Here is a 27,107-nt window from a genome sequence, read left to right as displayed (position 1 = left end):
TGTTTGGGTAAACTGTGTTCACTCTTTTTAATCATAAAGACAACAGAAACTACCTAAATAACCCTGATCAAAACTTTACACACCCTGGAGATATTTTGGCCTGATAACATGCTCACAAGTTGACACAAACAAGTTTGAATGGCTACTAAAGGTAACCATCCTCACCTGTGATCTGTTTGCTTGTAATCAGTGTGTGTGTGTGTGTATGTGTGTGTGTGTGTGTGTGTGTGTGTGTGTGTGTGTGTGTGTGTGTGTGTATAAGGTCAGTGAGTTTCTGGACTCCTGAAAGACCCTTGCATCTTTCATCCAGTGCTGTAATGACGTGTCTGGATCCTGAGTCATGGGGAAAGCAAAATAATTGTCCAAGGATCTGCGGGAAAGGGTAATTGAACTGTATAAAACAGGAATGGGATATAAAAAGATTAAGAATGTCAATCAGCAGTGTTCAAACTCTAATTAGGTGGAAAGTGAGGGATTCTGTGGAAACCAAATCACGGTCAGGTAGACCAACCAAAATTTCAGCCACAACTGCCAGGAAAATTGTTCAGGATGCAAAGAAAAATCCACAAATAACGTCAGCTGAAATACAGGACTCTCTGAAAAAAACTTGTGTGGTTGTTTCAAGATGCACAATAAGGAGGCATTTGAATAAAAATGGGCTGCATGGTCTAGTCTCCAGAAGAAAGCCATTACTATACAAATGCCACAAAGCATCCCCCTTACAATACTCACAGAGACAAGCCTCAAAACTTCTGGAACAACGTTTATTTGAAGTGATGAGACCAAAATGTAACTTTTTGGCCACAGCCATAAACATTACATTTGGAGAGGAGTCAACAAAGCCTCCATGTTTTGGAGATGTGTGAGCTACAAAGGCACTGGAAACTTGGTCAATATTGATGGCAAGATGAATGCAGCATGTTATCAGAAAATACTGGAGGGAAATTTGCACTCATTTGCCCAGAAGCTGCAAATAAGATGTAATTGGATGTTCCAATGTGACAATGATCCAAAACACAAGTCCAAGTTATCTGTCATTGGCTTCAGCAGAATAAAGTGAAGGTTCTGGAGTGGCCATCTCAGTCTCCTGACCTCAATATCATTGAGCCACTCTGGGGAGATCTCAAACATACAATTCATGGCAGACAACCTAACAATTTACAGGTACTGGAGGCTTTTTGCCAAAAATAATGTCATTGATGTTAAAGGAGGCAATATGCAGTATTAAGAAATGGGGTATGTAAACTTTTGATCAGGGTCATTTGGGTAGTTTCTTGTGCATTTAAAAAGAGTAAACACAGTTGTTTGACAATAAATGGATTCACCCAACCACCAACATGAGTGAAAGAAAAGTTGTGAGTTACCATTCATATTCTCTGAAGCACAACAACTGTGTGTGTATATATATATATATATATATATATATATATATATATATATATATATATATATATATATATATATAAAGCCAGGGGTAGACCCGTCACTCAGGACTTACTTGTGCTGCTGCAGTAGACAACTTGCTCTGTTGCCGTATGTCGATTGATTGTGTCGACACCACAATCATCCATACAGCCTTCCAAATAGACAAAGGCACTCAGAGACTAGGTTTGGTGAAAAAGCTGGATGGAAGTTTATTCCGTAAGGCCTGCCAATGTTTCGGGGGTCATGCCCCCGTCGTCAGGACAATAGGCAGAAGTAAACTTTACTTCTGCCTATTTTCCTGACAACGGGGGCATGACCCCCGAAACGTTGACAGGCCTTATGGAATAAACTTCCATCCAGCTTTTTCACCAAACCTAGTCTCTGAGTGCCTTTGTCTATTTGGAAGGATATATATATATTATAAGGGCACGGTAGTGCCCTTATATTAAGGCTGAATCCAACGAACGGATTTTTCCCATAGGGAACTTTTCGGATGGGGGCATGGTGTTTGAGGGACTGTACCTCAAAAGTGACTGGGCGTACTGAGCTGAAATTTGGCATGTACGCGTAGAATCGTCAACCGGTGCTGCGTGCCAAATTTCAGGGAGAAATATTAAAAAATGAGCAATTGGGAGCGATCTAAACTTCCAACTGCCAGTTTTTTTCTGACACTCGCGAAATGACACTTTGTCACCCATGTTAGTCTATGAGGGTTTTTTTGGGAAGGCATAACTCGGGGTAGGGGAACAATTGAGACTTGGGGTTTGTTTTATTAGGTAGATATTGTCCCAGTGGAGTGCCTTTTGGGGTTGAGGATTTTCAGATAGGTACAGTTTTTTTATAATTTAGTGAAACGTCCCCCATTATAAAGATAGGAGCTCCAACTTGTTGCGCAGCCGCAGATTCAATCAGCTGGGGGAGTACACAGAGAGGCTTCACTTGGGTGTACCAAGATGGCCGACTCCTGCTCGCAAACAGAAATTCTTTTGTGTAAGTGGAATTTGCAGTGTTTATGTTATACATGGGAGTGTGGGTGGGTGTAAGGATGGGTGCTGGGTGATCATTAGCCCTGACATGGCTGTAATTATATAGTTTTGTAAGGTCCGTGCTGTGCCAGTGACGGCTGTAAACTGAGTGAGTGACGTCATTAATTTATTCACTGCACTGCCGGGAAATTCAAATCTTACAGTCAGTGCTGCTCTATCAGTGGGAGCAGCAGACACTGCTGTGACTCTGTCAGTGTCAGTCAGCCAGCCAGCAATAGTGACCTGCATGTCTGACTTTCCCTCTCTGTAGTGGATAGTTAAGGGAGCAGCCAGTGAGAGTGGGTTCATGATGCTGACGTTGCAGAGCATAACCCAAGATGCAGAGAGACTCCCCTGCTGCCGCCGCTGCTGCCTCCCACGCTTCACAGATTAGGGTTACACGCTCGTAGTTACATGCCTTCCTCCGTCCCTTCACAGGAGGAGGCAGATCATAGTGAGGCCGCCCGCCGCCGAAATACAGTCTCCTTCACATGTACAGTAGGTATTTTATCATTCAGCAGCTGCTCCGCTGCTGAATGCGTCTCAGCCTCCTCCCGCCACTGCCCCGCCTCCTCCTCTAGTAGTAGCGCAGCTCCATGAGCCAGCAGTGGCGGTTTTCAACATCAGTGGCGGGCTGGGCAGGGGCGGCATGCTGGGCAGGGTGCCAGCTGCCCCCCCAGGCCACTGCAATAGAACTGTTTGTGGCTGCAGATGTGCCGTGCACATGTAGACATGTGGCCGGTATGCAGTGCAGCGTGTGCTCCTGACTGCTCTGACAGGCATCAGTGGGGAGACAAAGTGCTGCTGCACTGTGACTGTATTGTACACAGTCACGACAGGACCTGTCACTGTGCAGTCCCTCTTTGCCTGGGACAGCCACCAATGAGCTAACTGAGCTCACGCAGGCTAGCCCCTCCCCTCCTGTGTCCACTGTCCTGACCTCAGGCTCCTCCTCTTCTCTCCTCCCGGGTAGCTTCAACTGCTTCCTCCCTTCTCCACGGTCCACAGTCACAAATCACAGCACAGGAGCTGCTGGCCTGGGTGAGTGCTTTTGTGAGGGGACATGGTTGGGGCTATCCCAAAATAGTTGTTATGTTAGAAACATGTGTCAGTGCTTATGTGTGTGGAATGGACTAAGTATGTCTCTGTGTGTGTAAAACTATGTGTAACATATGTGGGTGGGCCCTGTTGCTTTCATTAAATGTGTGTGTGTGTGTGTGTGTCTGCATGTGATTGTGTGGAAAAATACATGTCAGTGGTTTGTTTGTTTGTGTGTGTGTGTGTGTGTGTGGGGGGGGGGGGGGGGGGTTGGCTGTTGTTACAGTATCTGGTACTTGTATATAGATATTAGCATCTGTAACTATATATAAACTGGAATAGTTATGTGTGTATATGTGCCATTTGTATATGTGTTTCTGGTAATTGTATATGTGTATACAATCTGTATATTCCAAGGTTTATATGTATATATGAGTGTTTGTGTTTATATACAAGCCTATATATATTGATATACAATGTGTACCTATGGACAGTGTATATATGAGTGTTTGTGTTTATATACAATATGTGTAACTATGGACAGTATATTAGTTCAGTAGCATAGGGTTTAGAAGGGTATGTAATGTAGTGGGTTTAGAAGGGTCATTGATGTACAAGGGTGTACAGAGTTCATTAGTGTAGCTTATAGAGGGGTCTGTGATGTAGTGGCGGGTACAGAGGGGTCTGTGATGTAGTGGCGGGTACAGAGGGGTCAGTGATGTAGTGGCGGGTACAGAGGGGTCAGTGATGTAGTGGCGGGTATAGAGGGGTCAATGATGTAGTGGCGGGAATAGAGGGGTCAGTGATGTAGTGGTGGATATAGAGGGGTCAGTGATGTAGTGGCGGGTACAGAGGGGTCAGTGATGTAGTGGCGGGTACAGAGGGGTCAGTGATGTAGTCGTGGGTACAGAGGGGTCAGTGATGTAGTGGTGGGTACAGAGGGGTCAGTGATGTAGTGGTGGATATAGAGGGGTCAGTGATGTAGTGGCGGGTACAGAGGGGTCAGTGATGTAGTGGCGGGTACAGAGGGGTCAGTGATGTAGTGGTGGGTATAGAGGGGTCTGTGATGTAGTGGTGGGTATAGAGGGGTCTGTGATGTAGTGGTGGTTATAGAGGGGTCTGTGATGTAGTGGTGGGGATAGAGGGGTCAGTGATGTAGTGGCGGGTAGAGAGTGGTCAGTGATGGTCAGTGATGTAGTGTAGGGTATAGGAGGGTCAGTGATGTAGTGGCGGGGATAGAGGGGTCAGTGATGTAGTGGCGGGAATAGAGGGGTCAGTGATGTAGTGGCGGGAATAGAGGGGTCAGTGATGTAGTGGCGGGAATAGAGGGGTCAGTGATGTAGTGGCGGGAATAGAGGGGTCAGTGATGTAGTGGCGGGAATAGAGGGGTCAGTGATGTAGTGGCGGGTATAGAGGGGGCAGTGATGTAGTGCAGGGTCTAAGAAGTCAGTACAAATACTAATCCTTCATACACTAAAATTTAATTCAGCATCAAAATACAGGAAAAGGTATGCAATGTGGGTTAAAATAAAAAGGAGGGGTAGCAAACTCAGAGGTCAGATATGCGTGAACTGTGTAATGCCGCGCACCACATACCGCAATGTTTAAACTGAGGTATGCTATTTTTTTCTGTCAGCAAAGGAAATTTTTGCCCTGTGCTCCATCATTTGGTCTTCAGGTCCATACACACTGGTTCACTTTGAGCTGAAAGCAGCTCAGTTTGTCTATAGCTGCTTTCATCTCAAAAGCCACCCTATGCGTATGGGGCAGTGATCAGTGGTGAGCGCTGCTGCACGTTCTCACATCATCGCTGGCCACCACTGCTCATCTGCTGGTATTATCAGCAGATGAGTGATGGAGTGGACAGCCTTCCATAGTGTCCGGCTATGGGAAGTCGACCACCCCCGGGGAAAATCGCTAGAATGGACGAAAGACGCTCAGTTGTGTATGAACTGAGCATTTTTCAGCCGAGCGATTTTCTCCATCATTTCTCACCATACAAGCTGGGCAAAAATGCCCATTGTGTATGAAGATTTAGAACCGAGGCCCAGGTGCATGCATGTGTGTTTGTATCCAAACTTCTGAAATGCCACATCAACCCACCCAGCGGTAAGATTGCCTCGTTGGTAGGAGTTGGTGCCCCCAGTAGTGGCTGCCTGGAGTTACTTCCTGGGGGAAGGAGGTAGTAGTCTGTGTGCCATGGCGCGGGGGTGTATGGCAGCAGTGTATGTATGAATGAGACTGTCAGTGCACGTATGTATGTTTGTATGTATGTATGTATGTATGTATGTATGTATGATTGAGGCAGTCAGTGCGTGTATATATATTTGAATGAGAGTGACAGTGCATGTATGAACGAGGCTGTCTGTGCATGTATTTATGTCTGTATCAGAGCAGCAGTACATGTATGCATGAATGAGAGTGATGGTGTAAGTATGTATGAATCAGAGCGGCAGTACATGTATGAATGGAAGTGACAGTGCATGTATATATGAATGAGAGCGGCAGTGCATGCATGTATGAATGAGAGTGTCAGTGCATGCATGAATGATAGAGGCAGTGTATGCATGTATAAGAGCGACAGTGCATGTATGTATGAATGATAGGGGCAGTGTATGTATGTACAGTATGAATGATAGGGGCAGTGTATGTATGTACAGTATGAATGATAGGGGCAGTGTATATATGTACAGTATGAATGATAGGGGCAGTGCATGTATGTACAGTATGAATGATAGAGGCAGCGTATGTATGTATGAATCATAGAGGCAGTGTATGTATGTATAAGAGCGACAGTGCATGCATGTATGAATAAATGAGAGCGCTATTAAGTGTAAGGGGGGGCCCCTTAAAAAATTTGCTATGGGGCCCAAAAAGTTATAGTTACACCCCTGATGACAGGGAATCGGGACATCTGTCAGAATGAACTTAGGTCTACAGTCATTAGGTCTACCCCACTAGGTCGACTGGCAGGAAGGTCGACATGACTTAAGGTCGAATTTGCATAAATGTCGACATGAGGAAGGTCGACTGGTCATAAGTTCGACATGGGTTTTTCACTGTTTTTTGATCCGAATGTCGACACAGTCGACATGGACACAGTTGGCAATGAGAACCGGACCCTCGCATCACTCGCTTCGCTCGCGATGCTTCGGGCACGGTGCCTCGCTACGCTCGGCACACTATTTTATTCTCCCACCACGCCCTAGTGGATGGTAGGGCATGAAATACCGCCTGTCGGCACATGTCGGCTCAAAAAACAGTGAAAAACCCATGTCGACCTTATGACCAGTCGACCTTCCTCATGTCGACCTTTATGGAGTCGACCTAGTGGGGTAGACCTAATGACTGTAGACCTAAGTTCATTCTAATAGATGACCGCATCCCGATGACAGGTACCCCCACTGCCGCTAATGACTGGTACCTGCTGGTGCAGTGGTAAAGATAATACACACTGCCGCCTGCATTAATAACGGGACCCGCTGCCATCTGCGCTTGTGACAGGGACCCATTGTCATCGCTGCACTGGGAGCCACTGCCGTCGATGCTAATTACAGATACTCCAGCTGCCGAAAGCATTAGTGACAGGGGTACCCCGCGTGTATTGTGAGGGGAGGTAGAGAGGTTTGGTTCAGCACATGAATACCTCTGCTGGGGGTGTGGAGAGATACAGTGATGCTTGTTGCAGCCCCCCTCTCATTGGCTCTCAGGGTCTGTGCATTCTCACACCTGCACATGTACAGACTCCGACCATCAGGGATAGGGACGAATTTGGATCAAAAATAATGTGTCTGAATCGACCCCTTTTTTCACTCGTAAGGATTAGGAGGTGCAAAGTAATTTATGTAACAACTGCCTGCTCTCCCTTCTCTACCACCCCCTCTCCTCCTCTACCCCCCTCTCTCCCCCTATACCACCCCTCTTCTTCTCTACCACCCCCTTCTCCTCCATCCTTTACCATCCCCTTCTCCTCCTCCTTTACCACCCCCTTCCCTCCTATAACATCCCCTCTCCCCCTATACCATCCTCTCTCCCCCTATACCATCCTCTCTCCCCCTATACCACCCCTCTCCTCCTCTACCACCCCCATCTCCTCCTCTTCTAAACCCCCTCTCCTCCTCTACCACCTCACGTCTTCTCCTCTAACCCCTGTTTCCTCCCCTACACCCCCCTCTGCTATACAACCCCTCTCCTCCTCTACCACCTCCTCTCTTTTACCACCCCTGTCTCCTCCTCTAACCCCTGTCTCCTCTACAACCCAGTCTCATGCTCCAACAAGGAGATGCAGCCCTCTGCTGCCAGCACCGCGGATCAGGAGGAGGCCCACTGCTGTGGATAGCGGGGAGGAAGCCTGTCACCGTGGATTGGAAGGAGGAGGCCCAGCGCCAGGGATCACGAGAAAAAGTCTTGCACCGCAGATAGGAGGTTGAGGCTCTGCACCAGGGGAAAACAGACAAGAGGCCCGGCACGCCGGTGTGGGAGGAGGAGGCCCGTCGCCGAAGAGAGGGAGAGCTGCCCGAGGTACACTCTCCACTTTGATTGAGGGGGAGGAAGGATTAGGAGGCGCAAAGTAATTTCTGTAACTTTCAAACACCTGCCTGCTTCTGCTCTCCCTTCTCTACCACCCCCCTCTCCTCCTCTACCACCCCCTTCTCCGCCTCTACCACCCCTACTCCTCCTATACCATCCCCTCTCCCCCTTTACCACCCCTCTCCTCCTCTACACCCCCCTTTCCTCCTATTCCATCCCCTCTCCCCCTATACCAACCCTCTCCTCCTCTACAACCCCCCATTCTCCTCCTCAACCACCCCCCATCTCCTCCTCTACCACCCTCCATCTCCTCCTCTACCACTCCTCCTCTACCACCCCCTTCTCCTCCTCTACCACCACCCTTCTCCCCCCTCTCCTCCTCCACCACCCCCTCTCCTCCTCTACACCCCCCCCCCTCTACTCCTATACCACTCCTTCTCTTCATCTACATCCCATCTCCCCCTCTACCACCCACGTCTCTTCCTCTACCACCTACATCTCCTCCTCCTACCACCCCTGTCCCCTCCTCTACCACCCCCTCTCCTCCTCTACCACCCCCTCTCCTCCTCTACCCCCCTCTCTCCCCCTATACCACCCCTCTTCTCCTCTACCACCCCCTTCTCCTCCATCCTCTACCACCCCCTTCTCCTCCTCCTCCTTTACCACCCCCTTCCCTCCTATAACATCCCCTCTCCCCCTATACCATCCTCTCTCCCCCTATACCACCCCTCTCCTCCTCTACCACCCCCATCTCCTCCTCTTCTAAACCCCCTCTCCTCCTCTACCACCTCACGTCTTCTCCTCTAACCCCTGTTTCCTCCCCTACACAGGGCCGTCTTAACGCATGGGCTTTATGGGCAGTTGCCCTAGGGCCCCACAGCGTTAAGGGCCCAAAGCCTTCCAACACCCCCCCCCCCCCCTCCGGATTCCGGCCGCAACAACAAGACAGTTTCACAGTATGTGTGGTGCGTGTGCGGTGCTGCCCGGGTGCCGCCGATACCCAACAGCTACCGCACCGCACAGCATTACTGGGACTTGGAGTATGGGAGGAGACGCTGTTACGCAGTGGCCGCCTCCCCGCCATTGGATAGCGCGCCACCGCGTGACCGCGACCCCTCCCACTCTCCCAGTAATCCTGTGCAGGGCGGGCGCAGTCCAGGCTGTCGGCAACGTGGGTGACCAAGGTGGTGTGGTGTCAGAAGACAGGCTGCTTCGTTCTACTGCCCAGTGCCCTTCTCCTCATGTGAGTAAGTGAGAGTGTGGCTTCTGGCGCTAGGGATGGGACATCGAACGAAAACATCGGTCAAATGATGTTTTTCAACATTGGTTGCAAAACATCATTTAGACCTAAACATTGGTACTGTGAACCCGATGTTAACCGATGTCAACCGATGTTTCGATATTTTTTAAAATAAACTGGTTACCAAAGCATAGAATACACTAATAAGCTTCTGAAATGATAAATATTCCCTCTATTAAGTTTATCTTGTTGGGCTGGGTGCAGTTGCACTCTCAAATCCACCACTTAAGTATAAAAGATGCAACATTGCCAACATCAAACATATGAGCAACCCTATTGTTGCTTAGAATAACCATCAGAACAAAGATGCTGGAGCCAGTGCAACTGCAAATTAATGTTTGAAACACATCTGCGTTTGACAAACCAGCCCCCATCCCCTCCCTCAAATAGAAACTACTGTACCTGTATCTGCGTCCGCTGTTACTAATAAATCACTGCACAGAAATAAACTGTGCAAATGTCTGCATCCACAACTGAATCAGGCCCTTTGTAAGGTGCTGTGATATGCTTGCTGCATAATAATAAATCAATTGATAGATTGTAAGCTTGTGAGCAGGGCCCTCATACCTTTGTCTGACTGTAAATACCCAGTTTGTTGTATCACTGTCTCCTATTGTAAAGCGCAAGTCAATATGCTGTGCTATATAAGCAGGGCCGGCGCCACCACTAGGCAAATCTAGGCATTTGCCTAGGGCGCCGGCCACTGGAGGGCGGCATTTTGTGCCGCCCGGGTACCTGTCCTACGGCGCTGTCTATTTAAATCTGGCGGCGGAGGCAGCGGGGGTCCCTGCAGTCCATTAAAAATCACGAGCGCTATCCGCCGGGCTATGCGGAAGCGCTTCTAGTGTGAAAACTCTGGCAGCACGGCGCACGCCAATCAGCGTGCTGCCAGTGTTTTCACACTAGAAGCGCTTCCGCTTCCGCATAGCCCGGCGGATAGCGCTCGTGATTTTTAATGGACTGCAGGGACCCCCGCTGCCTCCGCCGCCAGATTTAAATAGACAGCGCCGAACGACAGGTACCCCCCCCCCCCGGCACCGGGGCGCTAGTTGTTTAGGTAGGGGCCCCACTGCACCTCTTTGCCCGGGGGCCCATAATGCTGTTAAGATGGCCCTGCCCCTACACCCCCCTCTGCTATACAACCCCTCTCCTCCTCTACCACCTCCTCTTTTTTACCACCCCTGTCTCCTCCTCTAACCCCTGTCTCCTCTACAACCCAGTCTCATGCTCCAACAAGGAGATGCAGCCCTCTGCTGCCAGCACCGCGGATCAGGAGGAGGCCCACTGCTGTGGATAGCGGGAAGGAAGCCTGTCACCGTGGATTGGAAGGAGGAGGCCCAGCGCCAGGGATCACGAGAAAAAGTCTTGCACCGCAGATAGGAGGTTGAGGCTCTGCACCAGGGGAAAACAGACAAGAGGCCCGGCACGCCGGTGTGGGAGGAGGAGGTCCGTCGCCGAAGAGAGGGAGAGCTGCCCGAGGTACACTCTCCACTTTGATTGAGGGGGAGGAAGGATTAGGAGGCGCAAAGTAATTTCTGTAACTTTCAAACACCTGCCTGCTTCTGCTCTCCCTTCTCTACCACCCCCCTCTCCTCCTCTACCACCCCCTTCTCCGCCTCTACCACCCCTACTCCTCCTATACCATCCCCTCTCCCCCTTTACCACCCCTCTCCTCCTCTACACCCCCCTTTCCTCCTATTCCATCCCCTCTCCCCCTATAAGAACCCTCTCCTCCTCTGCCATCCCTTCTCCTCCTCTACAACCCTCCATCTCCTCCTCTACCACTCCCCCTCTACCACCCCCCTTCTCCTCCTCTACCACCACCCTTCTCCCCCCTCTCCTCCTCCACCACCCCCTCTCCTCCTCTACACCCCCCCTCTACTCCTATACCACTCCTTCTCTTCATCTACATCGCATCTCCCCCTCTACCACCCACGTCTCTTCCTCTACCACCCACATCTCCTCCTCCTACCACCCCTGTCCCCTCCTCTACCACCCCCTCTCCTCCTCTAAAACCCCCTCTCCTCCTCTACCACCCCCTGTACCTCTCCCCACTCTGACTCCAATCCCTTTGTCCACCTTCCCTAGCTCCCTATGTCTCTCCCTGTAGCCACCTTTGTCTCTCTGTCTCTCCCCATCACCCACTGCATCACCATCTACCTCTCCCCTGTGGTACTATCTCCCCATTTCCTCTCTCTCCTGTCACTCTGCCTTTCCAAGACATCACCCTCTGCTTCTCTCAATCATCTGTTCACTGTTACCCACTGTCTCTCTTGTCATTCCCTTTGAGGCCATGCCCTTGTTTTGAGGCAACGCCAACTGTTTTGGGAATATGCGCAAATAACCCCCCTCCCTTCCCTGTTATGGTGTCCTCCTGTAATTGTGTTCTGGAGCCACACCTGACGGGCAATGTATCAGTGGAGGCAACGCCGCACAGGGCCCTGCTGCTGGATGCGTCCCCACCTCCTCCCACCCCACCTCCTTCTCCATACACCGCAGTAAATATAAGGCCCGGTGCTGCTGGTTGTGGCGCCGCCTATTGTTATGCTGGCTCTGCCCACATGAGGCCACTTCCAGATATTTTCCAGGGCCACTTTTAGGCCCCAATCCGCCCCTGGCTATCGACATATTGCATCAAGCTTTAATGAGGCAGTTCACATTATGCTGACTAACCCCATGCAGGACCTTCCACCCTGGGATCCAAAAGACTGGGTGCCGGGGGATCGAGGATTAATTATTGGACTCATCTGGAGCAGGAGAGCGGGTCAGCAGCACAGCGGCAGCCTGTCACTGTGTGCAGACAGTGGCAGAGGCGTCCACCGCTGCGGAGCTTCTGCAGAGACACTCTCACGAGATGATGATTTCATCATCACTCGAGTCTTACTGTGTGTCTGCAGACTGCAGTAGCCTGGGGCCGGATGCTGTCTGCACATGAGAGGGGGGAAGTGCTGTGGAGCCGGAGGAGCTCAGCAAGCCTGAGCTCACTGGTCACTGTCTGCAAACAAACTAACAGTAAAAACGCATATCATGTGAACCCCTGGCAGAGCAAGTAACTCCATGACAACAAGCATGTATCCCCTGGCAGAGCATGTTAACCCTAGCAGAGTAAGTACCTCTCTTTTGTATCACATCCGAGGGCTACATGCACTATGGTCATCTATAGTTATGCTGACCGATACAAAGATAAATGCTACAGAAGTTAGGGGCATATCTGGCACTGTGGGGGGCATATCTGGCACTGGGGGGGGGTGGCATATTGCACACTGGGGTCATATCTGGAACTGTGGGGGGAATATCTGGCACTGTGGAGGACATACCTGGCACTGTCGGCGGCATATCGCACACTGGGGTCATATCTGGCACTGTGGGGGGGAATATCTGGCACTGTGGGGCGCATATCTGGCACTGTGGGGGGCATATCTGGCACTGTAGGGGGCATATCGCACACTGGGGTCATATCTGGCACTGTGGGGGGGAATATCTGGCACTGTGGGGCGCATATCTGGCACTGTGGGGGGCATATCTGGCACTGTAGGGGGCATATCGCACACTGGGGTCATATCTGGCACTGTGGGGGGCATATCGCACACTGGGGTCATACCTGGCACTGTGGGGGGCATACCTGGCACTGTGGGGGGCATATCGCACACTGGGGTCATATATGGCACTGTGGGGGGAATATCTGGCACTGGGGAGGGCATATGGCACACTGGGGGCATATCTGGCACCGTGGGGGGCATGGCACTGTGGGGGGCATATCGCACACCTGGGGCAAACCTGGCACTGTGGGGGGCATACCTAGCACTGTTGAGGGCATATCTGGCACTGGGGGCATATCTGGTACTGTCTGGCACTGTGGGGGCATATCTGGTACTGTCTGGCACTGTGGGGGCATATCTGGCACTGTGGGGGCATATCTGGTACTGTCTGGCACTGTGTGGGCATATGGCTGGCACTGGGGGCATATCTGGCACTGTGGGGGCATATCTGGTACTGTCTGGGCATATGTGTGGCACTGTGGGGGCATACCAAGCACTGTGGGGGCATATCTGGCATATCTTCATTGTCTCTACTCCTGCACAGGACACGTGTCACCCTGATCTGTGCCGTTCCAGTCCCGGTGCTGGCAGCTGGAGGGGAGCAGAAGAGGAGAACCACGCGGTGCCAGCAGCAGAAGGTTAGGAAGCTCAGGAGAGTGCGCTGAGGAGTGGAGGAGGGGGAAGACGGCTGCGGGGAACCTGGAACCAGAGGTCCGGACAGGATGAAGGAAGAGTTGCAGAGAGGTGAATCATTCAGAGTGTCCCCCAAAAAAGCAGCCTCCTTTGAAACACAGTGGGCCAGGTTAGTAGCTACTACATACACCCTGAAGTCTAACACCATACCTCCCCAAACCTGCCATTAAGAGGGACACATCGCGTCCCGGCCGTCTCCCAACTGCTACCCCCCCCCCCCCCCCCCCACCACCACCACGGGACACTGTGAGACAGTTGGAAGGTATGCTAACACTATCCCCCCACCCCCCAGCCTAACTCTAACTATATACCCCCCTCCCCCACAGGGTAACTATAACTATTCATCCCACTGCCCACCAGCCTAACACTAACTATACACCCCGCTCCCCGCAGTCTAAAGGTGCCCACAGACGCTACAATTGTACTGTGCTATGCGTTTTTGTCTGTACAATGGTTCTATGCAATTTTTCTTCCAGCTTGCGATGCGATGTGCACTTGTATGCATGCGATGCGATGTGATGAACCCATGTTTGTAATGTTAAATTTCAGGTGTAGTCTAAAAAGTACGTGCAGCACGTCCTTTTGTAGACATACAATATCGGGCTCCCGGGAACGCGCATCACATCGCACAAGCCCATATACACCATCCAATCATTGTACATAAGATGCAATTTGTGCTTAAAAAGTACAAAACGCATTCGATTATTGTAGCGTCTGTGGGCACCTTAACACTCACTATACATCCCACTCCCCACAACCCAACCATTCTCCTCCCACCTGCAGCCTAACCCCACCCATCCCCACAGCCTAAACCTAACATACACTCCCCTCCGCAGCCTAACCATACATCCCGCTTCAGCCTATAACACTAATCACACAGACACACACCCCACAGCCTATAACCCTAACCATACACACACCCCACAGCATATAACCCTAACCATACACACACCCCACAGCATATAACCCTAACCATACACACCCCGCAGCATATAACCCTAACCATATACACCCCCCTCAGCCTATAACCCTAACCATATACACACCCTGCAGCCTATAACCCTAACCATATACACACCCTGCAGCATATAACCCTAACCATACACACCCCGCAGCATATAACCCTAACCATATACACCCCCCTCAGCCTATAACCCTAACCATATACACACCCTGCAGCCTATAACCCTAACCATATACACACCCTGCAGCCTATAACCCTAACCATGCACACACCCTGCAGCATATAACCCTAACCATACACACCCCGCAGCATATAACCCTAACCATATACACCCCCCTCAGCCTATAACCCTAACCATATACACACCCCTCAGCCTATAACCCTAACCATATACACACCCTGCAGCCTATAACCCTAACCATATACACACCCTGCAGCATATAACCCTAACCATACACACCCCGCAGCATATAACCCTAACCATATACACCCCCCTCAGCCTATAACCCTAACCATATACACACCCTGCAGCCTATAACCCTAACCATATACACACCCTGCAGCCTATAGCCCTAACCATGCACACACCCTGCAGCATATAACCCTAACCATACACACCCCGCAGCATATAACCCTAACCATATACACCCCCCTCAGCCTATAACCCTAACCATATACACACCCTGCAGCCTATAACCCTAACCATATACACACCCTGCAGCATATAACCCTAACCATACACACCCCGCAGCATATAACCCTAACCATATACACCCCCCTCAGCCTATAACCCTAACCATATACACACCCTGCAGCCTATAACCCTAACCATATACACACCCTGCAGCCTATAACCCTAACCATGCACACACCCTGCAGCCTATAACCCTAACCATACACGCACACACCGCAGCCGATAGCCCTAACCATGCACACACCCTGCAGCCTATAACCCTAACCATACACACCCCGCAGCATATAACCCTAACCATATACACCCCCCTCAGCCTATAACCCTAACCATATACACACCCTGCAGCCTATAACCCTAACCATATACACACCCTGCAGCCTATAACCCTAACCATACACACACCCCGCAGCATATAACCCTAACCATACACGCACACACCGCAGCCGATAGCCCTAACCATATACACACACACCCCGCAGCATATAACCCTAACCATACACGCACACACCGCAGCCGATAGCCCTAACCATATACACACACACCCTGCAGCCTATAACCCTAACCATACACACACACACCCCGCAGCATATAACCCTAACCATACACACACCCCACAGCATATAACCCTAACCATACACACCCCGCAGCATATAACCCTAACCATATACATGCCCCTCAGCCTATAACCCTAACCATATACACACCCGCATCCTATAACCCTAACCATACAGATGGAGCGGGACTTATCTATCCAGGGGATGGCGACGCCAGCTGCCATCCCCTGCCCCGCGCCATCTGTATGCCGGAAGGGGACGCGCGCGCACGAGTCCCCTTCCGACGGTGCTGCCGGCGGTCACCCGGTGTCTACACCGGGTCCCCGCAGCCCCCTGAAGCGGGTGGCGGACAGGATTGCGTCCGCCTCGACGCACGGATACTGAGACGCGCGTGCGTGGGGGACGCATGCGCGTCTCAGTCAGATGGAGCGCCGTGTTGCTGGCGGATCGCCAGCAACGTGCTGCTGGCGATTCGCCAGCAGCAATAAGACCCGCTCCATCTGTACACACACCCCACAGCCTATAACACTAACCACACACACACCCTGCAGCCTATAACCCTAACCATACACACACCCCACAGCCTATAACACTAACCACAGACACCCCGCAGCCTATAACCCTAACCATACACCCCGCATCCTATAACCCTAACCATACACCCCGCATCCTATAACCCTAACCATACATACACCCCGCATCCTATAACCCTAACCATACACACACACCCTGCAGCCTATAACCCTAACCATACACACACCCCACAGCCTATAACACTAACCACAGACACCCCGCAGCCTATAACCCTAACCATACATACACCCCGCATCCTATAACCCTAACCATACACACACACACTGCAGGCTATAACCCTAACCATACACACACCCCACAGCCTATAACACTAACCACAGACAACCCGCAGCCTATAACCCTAACCATACACCCCGCATCCTATAACCCTAACCATACACACACACACCGCAGCCTATAACCCTAACCATACACACACACCCCAGCCTATGACCCTAACCATACACACACACACCCCAGCCTATAACACTAACCACACACACACACCCCAGCCTCTGACCCTAACCATACACACACCCTGCAGCCTATAACCCTAACCATACACACACACCCCAGCCTCTGACCCTAACCATACACACACCCTGCAGCCTATAACCCTAACCATATACACCCCCCTCAGCCTATAACCCTAATATACACACAAACCCCGCAGCCTATAACCCTAACCATACACACACACACACCCCGCAGCCTATAATCCTTTACCATACACATACCCCACAGCCTATAACCCTAACCATACACCCCCCCCCCAGCCTATAACCCTAACCATACACACACACACTGCAGCCTATAACCCTAACCATATACACCCCCCGCAGCCTATAACCTTAACCATATACACCCCCCGCAGTCTATAACCTTAACCATGCACACACCCTGCAGCCTATAACCCTAACCATACACACACCCTGCAGGATATAATCCTAACCATACACACACCCTGCAGCCTATAACCCTAACCATACACACAACGCAGCCTATCACCCTAACCATACACACACACCCTGCAGCCTATAACCCTAACCATACACACACCCTGCAGCCTATAACCCTAACCGTACACACACCCTGCAGCCTATAACCCTAACCATACACACACCCTGCAGCCTATAACCCTAACCATACACACACACACACCGCAGCCTATAACCCTAACCATACACACACCCCACAGCCTATAACCCTAACCATACACACACCCCCCCAGCCTATAACCCTAACCATACACACACACACACACACACTGCAGCCTATAACCCTAACCATACACACACACTGCAGCCTATAACCCTAACCATACACACACCCTGCAGCCTATAACCCTAACCATACACACCCCCCTCAGCCTATAACCCTAACCATACACACACACACACTGCAGCCTATAACCCTAACCATACACACACACCCTGCAGCCTATAACCCTAACCATACACACCCCCCTCAGCCTATAACCCTAACCATACACACACCGCACAGCCTATAACCCTAACCATACACACACCCTGCAGCCTATAACCCTAACCATACACACCCCCCTCAGCCTATAACCCTAACCATACACACACACCCTGCAGCCTATAACCCTAACCATACACACACACCCTGCAGCCTATAACCCTAACCATACACACCCCCCTCAGCCTATAACCCTAACCATACACACACCCTGCAGCCTATAACCCTAACCATACACACCCCCCTCAGCCTATAACCCTAACCATACACACACCCTGCAGCCTATAACCCTAACCATACACACACCCTGCAGCCTATAACCCTAACCATACACACACCCGCATCCTATAACCCTAACTACACACACACACCGCAGCCTATAACACTAACCATACAGATGGAGCGGGACTTATCTATCCAGGGGATGGCGACGCCAGCTGCCATCCCCTTCCCCGCGCCATCTGTATGCCGGAAGGGGACGCGTGCGCATGAGGTGCGCGCGCGTCCTCTTCCGACGGTGCTGCCGGCGGTTACCCGGTATCTACACCCTGAAGCGTGTGGCGGACAGGATTGCGTCTGCCTCGCCGCCCGAATACTGAGACGCGCGTGCGTGGGGGGACGCACGCACGTCTCAGTCAGATGGAGCGCCGTGTTGCTGGCGGATCACCAGCAACGTGCTGCTGGCGATTCGCCAGCAACAATAAGACCCGCTCCATCTGTACACACACCCCACAGCCTATAACACTAACCACACACACACCCTGCAGCCTATAACCCTAACCATACACACACCCCACAGCCTATAACACTAACCACAGACACCCCGCAGCCTATAACCCTAACCATACACCCCGCATCCTATAACCCTAACCATACACACACACACCGCAGTCTATAACCCTAACCATACACACACACCCTGCAGCCTATAACCCTTACCATACACACACCCTGCAGCCTATAACCCTAACCATACACACACCCTGCAGCCTATAGCCCTAACCATACACACACCCTGCAGCCTATAACCCTAACCATACACACACACCCTGCAGCCTATAACCCTAACCATACACACACACCCTGCAGCCTTTAACTCTAACCATACACACCACCCGCAGCCTATAACCCTAACCATACACACACCCTGCAGCCTATAACCCTAACCATACACACACCCTGCAGCCTTTAACCCTAACCATACACACCCCCGGCAGCCTATAACCCTAACCATACACACACACACCGCAGCCTATAACCCTAACCATACACACACACACCGCAGCCTATATCCCTAACCATACACACACCCCACCGCCTATAACCCTAACCATATACACCCCCCTCAGCCTATAACCCTAACCATACACACACACCCCGTAGCCTATAACCCTAACCATACACGCACACACACCCCGCAGCCTATAACCCTAACCATACACACACACTCCCCGCAGCCTATAACCCTTTACCATACACACACCCCACAGCCTATAACCCTAACCATACACACACCCCCCCAGCCTATAACCCTAACCATACACACACACACTGCAGCCTATAACCCTAACCATACACACACACACTGCAGCCTATAACCTTAACCATATACACCCCCCGCAGCCTATAACCTTAACCATGCACACACCCTGCAGCCTATAACCCTAACCATACACACACCCTGCAGGATATAACCCTAACCATACACACACCCTGCAGCCTATAACCCTAACCATACACACACCCTGCAGCCTATAACCCTAACCATACACACACCCTGCAGCCTATAACCCTAACCATACACACACACACACACACACACACACCGCAGCCTATAACCCTAACCATACACACACACCGCAGCCTATAACCCTAACCATACACACACACACACACCGCAGCCTATAACCCTAACCATACACACAACGCAGCCTATAACCCTAACCATACACACACCCTGCTGCCTATAACCATACACACACACACTGCAGCCTATAACCCTAACCATACACACCCCGCAGCCTATAACCCTAACCATACACACACCCCACAGCCTATGACACTAACTATACACACACCCCACAGCCTATGACACTAACTATACACACACCCTGCAGCCTATAACCCTAACCATACACACACACCCTGCAGCCTATAACCCTTTACCATACACACACCCGACAGCCTATAACTCTAACCGTACCCCCCCCCAGCCTATAACCCTAACCATACACACACACACTGCAGCCTATAACCCTAACCATACACCCCCCCCACAGCCTATAACCCTAACCATATACACCCCCCTCAGCCTATAACCTTAACCATGCACACACCCTGCAGCCTATAACCCTAACCATACACACACACCGCAGCCTATAACCCTAACCATACACACACACCGCAGCCTATAACCCTAACCATACACACACACCGCAGCCTATAACCCTAACCATACACACACCCTGCAGCCTATAACCCTAACCATATACACCCCCCGCAGCCTATAACCCTAACCATGCACACCCCCGCAGCCTATAACCCAAACCATGCACACACCCCCTGCAGCCTATAACCCTAACTATACACACACCCTGCAGCCTATAACCCTAACCATACACACACCCCACAGCCTATAACCCTAACCATACACACACCCTGCAGCCTATAACCCTAACCATACACACACACCCTGCAGCCTATAACCCTAACCATACACACACACCCTGCAGCCTTTAACTCTAACCATACACACCACCCGCAGCCTATAACCCTAACCATACACACACCCTGCAGCCTATAACCCTAACCATACACACACCCTGCAGCCTTTAACCCTAACCATACACACCACCCACAGCCTATAACCCTAACCATACACACAACGCAGCCTATAACCCTAACCATACACACCACCCACAGCCTATAACCCTAACCATACACACAACGCAGCCTATAACCCTAACCATACACACACCCTGCAGCCTATAACCCTAACCATTCACACCCCGCAGCCTATAACCCTAACCACACACACACCCTGCAGCCTATAACCCTAACCACACACACACCCTGCAGCCTATAACCCTAACCATACACACAACCCGCAGCCTATAACCCTAACCATACACACACACCGCAGCCTATAACCCTAACCATACACACAACGCAGCCTATAACCCTAACCATACACACACACCCCGTAGCCTATAACCCTAACCATACACGCACACACACCCCGCAGCCTATAACCCTAACCATACACACACACTCCCCGCAGCCTATAACCCTTTACCATACACACACCCCACAGCCTATAACCCTAACCATACACACACCCCCCCAGCCTATAACCCTAACCATACACACACACACTGCAGCCTATAACCCTAACCATACACACACACACTGCAGCCTATAACCCTAACCATATACACCCCCCGCAGCCTATAACCTTAACCATATACACCCCCCGCAGCCTATAACCTTAACCATGCACACACCCTGCAGCCTATAACCCTAACCATACACACACCCTGCAGGATATAACCCTAACCATACACACACCCTGCAGCCTATAACCCTAACCATACACACACCCTGCAGCCTATAACCCTAACCATACACACACCCTGCAGCCTATAACCCTAACCATACACACACACACACACACACACACACACCGCAGCCTATAACCCTAACCATACACACACACCGCAGCCTATAACCCTAACCATACACACACACACACACCGCAGCCTATAACCCTAACCATACACACAACGCAGCCTATAACCCTAACCATACACACACCCTGCTGCCTATAACCATACACACACACACTGCAGCCTATAACCCTAACCATACACACCCCGCAGCCTATAACCCAAACCATACACACACCCCACAGCCTATGACACTAACTATACACACACCCTGCAGCCTATAACCCTAACCATACACACACACCCTGCAGCCTATAACCCTTTACCATACACACACCCGACAGCCTATAACTCTAACCGTACCCCCCCCCAGCCTATAACCCTAACCATACACACACACACTGCAGCCTATAACCCTAACCATACACCCCCCCCACAGCCTATAACCCTAACCATATACACCCCCCTCAGCCTATAACCTTAACCATGCACACACCCTGCAGCCTATAACCCTAACCATGCACACCCCCGCAGCCTATAACCCAAACCATGCACACACCCCCTGCAGCCTATAACCCTAACCATACACACACCCTGCAGCCTATAACCCTAACCATACACACACCCCACAGCCTATAACCCTAACCATACACACACCCTGCAGCCTATAACCCTAACCATACACACACACCCTGCAGCCTATAACCCTAACCATACACACACACCCTGCAGCCTTTAACTCTAACCATACACACCACCCGCAGCCTATAACCCTAACCATACACACACCCTGCAGCCTATAACCCTAACCATACACACACCCTGCAGCCTTTAACCCTAACCATACACACCACCCACAGCCTATAACCCTAACCATACACACAACGCAGCCTATAACCCTAACCATACACACCACCCACAGCCTATAACCCTAACCATACACACAACGCAGCCTATAACCCTAACCATACACACACCCTGCAGCCTATAACCCTAACCATTCACACCCCGCAGCCTATAACCCTAAGGGCTGTTTCACACAGTACGGTTCCTGCCGCACGGTGAAATCCCGTACGGCCAGGGAGCCGTGCCGCACTCAGCAGTTGTGAATGGACACTATTGTGTCCATTCACACGGGACGGCCACGGCCCGGCCGCACGGCTGCAGCCGGATCCCCCCACTGGAAGGGACGGCTGCCGGGCTGTGGCCATCCCTGCCATTATAAAATTCTGAGTGCGGCGCGGCTCCCTGACCGTACGGGATTTCACCGTGCGGCAGGAACCGTACTGTGTGAAACAGCCCTAACCATACACACACCCTGCAGCCTATAACCCTAACCACACACACACCCTGCAGCCTATAACCCTAACCATACACACAACCCGCAGCCTATAACCCTAACCATACACACACACCGCAGCCTATAACCCTAACCATACACACAACGCAGCCTATAACCCTTACCATACATACACCCAGCTCTTTTCCGACGGCTCAATCACCATCCTGCCTGAGCTTCAAGTGAGGTCTGCTGCTCCTATGTTCAATTCTTTTAATTAATTTGGACTCCAGCACCTTAAGTTCCATTGTTTTACAATTAATTACATGTGATTTATGTATATTTTTGTATATGATTTTATTATGTGTTTATAAAATATTTTTGTTATTTGAAATGAACTGAGACTTGTGTTATTATTGAAAAGGGGGACCTATATTACATTTAATTTTTAACTTTAATCAAAGGTATAATTGCTAATGCTGTGACAGCTTTCCAATTGTTATCTTTTATTTCTTACAAGCTGGTTTGCTTGTTGTCATATGCGGCTTTCCTTGGCTATTATTATTTTATTCAATATACTGTAGCACCAGAGGTATGGTGTGACTCACTGCCTCCCTCCCTTTTTTTTTAGACTAAAATAGGTCACATTTCTCTTATTAGAATTTGATTGTACCCAAAAAACAAATGTTATCATTGCAGAAAGCCAAAATGGCTCCGGGAGGGCTGCTGCGCATGCACAGTCGTGTGTAGCTCCTCCCACGGTCCTTTGCAGGGAGGACCATGGGAGGAGGCACATGCGCAGCAGCCCCCCATCGACCCTCCCTTTAACTCCGGCGATCCATTTTGGAGACCGCACCACTGCCATGCCAGAAGAAGGAGGACTGGCTCTGTGTTCCTGCTCAGCATTTGCGGACACCGGGAACTCGCTGCTGGTGGGGAAACCATCAAGTTAGACAGAAGGAACAGATTGATCGTCATCCCCGGGAGTAACACTCAGCCTGGTGGAGTTCCATGTCCTGGTAGGGTCAGCGTGTCATGTACAGGTAGGCATCATTGACTCTGGCACCTGTATCCTAACCCTGCACACACACACACACACACACACAGTCATATCCTATCCATACATTCATACATATGCGTGCACACACATATATGTAGCCTAACCCTATGCATCCATACATACATACTCACACACCCGCAGCTGATCCATGACCTGGTAGGGTCAGCATGTCATGTATATCTAGGGATAGGCATCATTGACTCTGTGTATGTGTGTGCAGGGTTATAACACGGTTCCCAAACACACACACACCCATAGCCTATCCATATATGCACACACACACATGTAGCCTAACCCTATCCATACACACACACGTAGCCTAACAGTATCCATACAAACATAGCCTAACACCATCCACACACACATGTAGCCTACCCTATCTGCACACACGCCCATCCGCACACTCTATACACACACACACCTGCAGCATAACCCTATCAATTCATAGACCCATAGCCTAACCCTGTCCATACAGACACACACACACACTCGCAGCCTAACCCTATCCATACATTTGTAATTTGTTCTCTGCCCCAGGCAAGGGGCGTGGTCTCATTAAAATGGGCATGGCCTCACCGGAGAAGACTACCTTACAACCCAGTTTTTTGCCCTGCACTTACAGACCTTTGCCACCACAGGAAGAACATTTTTTTCACCATATTAAGCCCCATACAGTAATTTCCCCTGCACCATATGCCCCACACTGCAATGCCCGTGATACATTATGCCCTACAGTATAGCTTCTACACACTGGGTGTCATGCTCATTGCCAGGGGTTTCATGGGATGGGTGTCTTCATTGCCAGGGCTTCCATGCTCTGGGATGGGTGTCATACTCATTGCCAGGGGTTTGTAATGCTTGTAGCCAGTGGTAATGCTCGTTGACAAGGTTGTGTTATTGTTAAACATTTTTAAAAATCCAATGTTTATTCTTACAGTTAAATTTTACAATTCTGAATTTAAAAAAATAAATTGAAAAAAAGCTATGAAATTCCAAAGACAAAAAACCTTACGGTTTTACATGTCCCATTAAGGCTTCTTACACATGATCTGGCATTTCTGAACCCTGTTGTAACTCTTCCACTCAAACGCCAAAAAGCAATGAAATTCCGATCATTAAGGCTGACGCCTTAATGGACGTGTTCCTTGCGCAATACAGATATGGTACGCCATCACAGCCTGTGGGTAAGTGCAGATTCAGCACTCTCACAGAGTGAGATTGCTGTCACTCACACAATGGTGGAGCTGCTAATTCACAGATTTGTGTGCTCATTGGAATACACACATGCAGTCTATGCAACTGAAGGTCTGAGCAGTAAACAGAGCCATTAGGATGGGGTAAAAGTGGTGTTGATTGGGGTAGGAGGCAGTGTGGTGCAGATGGGGAGGAATAGAAATGCGTAGAAGGCTAAGCAGCGCTGATGGGGGACTAACGAAGCAGATGGGTGGAAAAGAGTGGCACAGATTGGGGAAGGTAAGGCAGAGTGATGCGATTGGGTGGGAAACAGAGGAGCAGTTGGAGGAAAGACAGCAGGGATGGGGGAGGGGGTTCGGAGCAAAGGGGATAAAGGGAAAACAGAGCAGTACAGATGGAGAGGGGAGACGGCAGTACAGATGGAAGGAAACTGTGTCATGCATGAGGCGGGCAGAGTGCCATGGATGGAGGGGGAGACAGAGTATCACTAATAGAGGGGAAGCCAGTGGCACAGGTAGAAGGAAACAGTGGCATCTGTGTGGAAAGACAGGGCAGCGCAGATGGCGAAAGACACATTGGTGCAGATGAGGGAATACACACAGCAGTAGGTATCGGAGAAGACAGAGCAGCATGAAGGCGTATAGGAGAAGAAAGTGTAGATGCATAGTAGTTGGGAGTATTATAGTTTTTGCAATTATGAAAGATGTTTCTGGTAACTGTATGTGAATACTAAATGAAATGGAAATAGGTAGTGAGTGTGAAAGATGTTGGACCCTCAGTGGGATAGCTCTAGTAATAGTGTTTATTCTAGCACCCGCTATCTTTGAAAACCCATGCAGTTCCTCTACCCTGTCTGGGGTGTTGCTGTCTGCTGTAGTGTTTCTAACACAGGTCTGGTTTGCAGCGCTGATATACAGATCACACTGTGCTAGAAGCACTACAGCAGACCGCTACACCCCAGACAGGGAAGAGGAACTGCATGGGTTTTCAAAGATGGCGGGTGCTAGAATGAACACTATAGTAATTCAGTGGGATAGACAGTTTTAGATGATTGTGGGTACTTATTAGGATGAGTGCGCCACATCACTGCTCAGACCTTCAGTTGCATAGACTGCATGTGTGTATTCCAATGAGCACACAAATCTGTGAATTAGCAGCTCCACCATTGTGTGAGTGACAGCAATCTCACTCTGTGAGAGTGCTGAATCTGCACTTACCCACAGGCTGTGATGGCGTACCATATCTGTATTGCGCAAGGAACACGTCCATTAAGGCGTCAGCCTTAATGATCGGAATTTCATTGCTTTTTGGCGTTTGAGTGGAAGAGTTACAACAGGGTTCAGAAATGCCAGATCATGTGTAAGAAGCCTTAATGGGACATGTAAAACCGTAAGGTTTTTTGTCTTTGGATCTATATATATCTATATATATATCTATATATATATATATATATATATATATATATATATATATATATTATAGATAGATAGATAGGATAGAGAGAGAGAGAGAGGTTTGTGCTGCCTGGTACTCTCCACTGCTGCTCAGCTGCCCTGGTGCCCTTCCAAAGGAATGGTTTAGAGAACAAAAAAAGGCTGGCACTCCGGGGACTTGAAAAAACATGCTGTATTGAAGCAAATAAACGACCAATGTTTCGGGGGCGGTCCCCCTTTGTCAAGGTGCGTGGTGATAACCACGCACCTTGACAAAGGGGGACCACCCCCGAAATGTTGGTCATTTATTTGCTTCAATACAGCAAGTTTTTTCAAGTCCCCCCTCCCCCCCTTTCTTTATCATTTCTATTTCCTGGATCCTATCTAACAGAAGATCCCTCAGAGGTGATGCTTCCTTAAACTCTAAACGCAGAGAGGGGACCCCCATATTTTGATATATATATATATATATATATATATATATATTTTGTGGAGGACCGCACTCTCACTGGTATATGGAGACAAATGTTGGGGTGCTTACATGGGGTTCATGCCCTCAGGAATGAACACCAAATTGTAGTCCAGATTTCTCCAAAGAGAAGTAGGCACTCTCCGTCGTAATCATAAAGATATGCGGGTTTTTTTAAATTCAATTCATC

At 50.1% G+C, this 27,107-nt stretch overlaps 1 long non-coding RNA gene across 1 annotated transcript; it reads left to right on the top strand.

The window, feature by feature from the left end:
* The first annotated feature begins 3,217 nt into the window (after positions 1-3,217).
* Positions 3,218-13,858, top strand: LOC146058859 (uncharacterized). Its single transcript, XR_014470010.1, has 3 exons — positions 3,218-3,491; positions 7,751-8,009; positions 13,402-13,858. It is a non-coding gene; the product is annotated as an uncharacterized LOC146058859 (long non-coding RNA).
* The last annotated feature ends 13,249 nt before the right edge of the window (positions 13,859-27,107 follow it).

This window comes from Crinia signifera, chromosome 2 (assembly GCF_055691185.1).
Source record: "Crinia signifera chromosome 2, ASM5569118v1, whole genome shotgun sequence".
NCBI lineage: Eukaryota > Metazoa > Chordata > Amphibia > Anura > Myobatrachidae > Crinia > Crinia signifera.
This window is presented reverse-complemented; position numbering and strand designations above follow the sequence as displayed.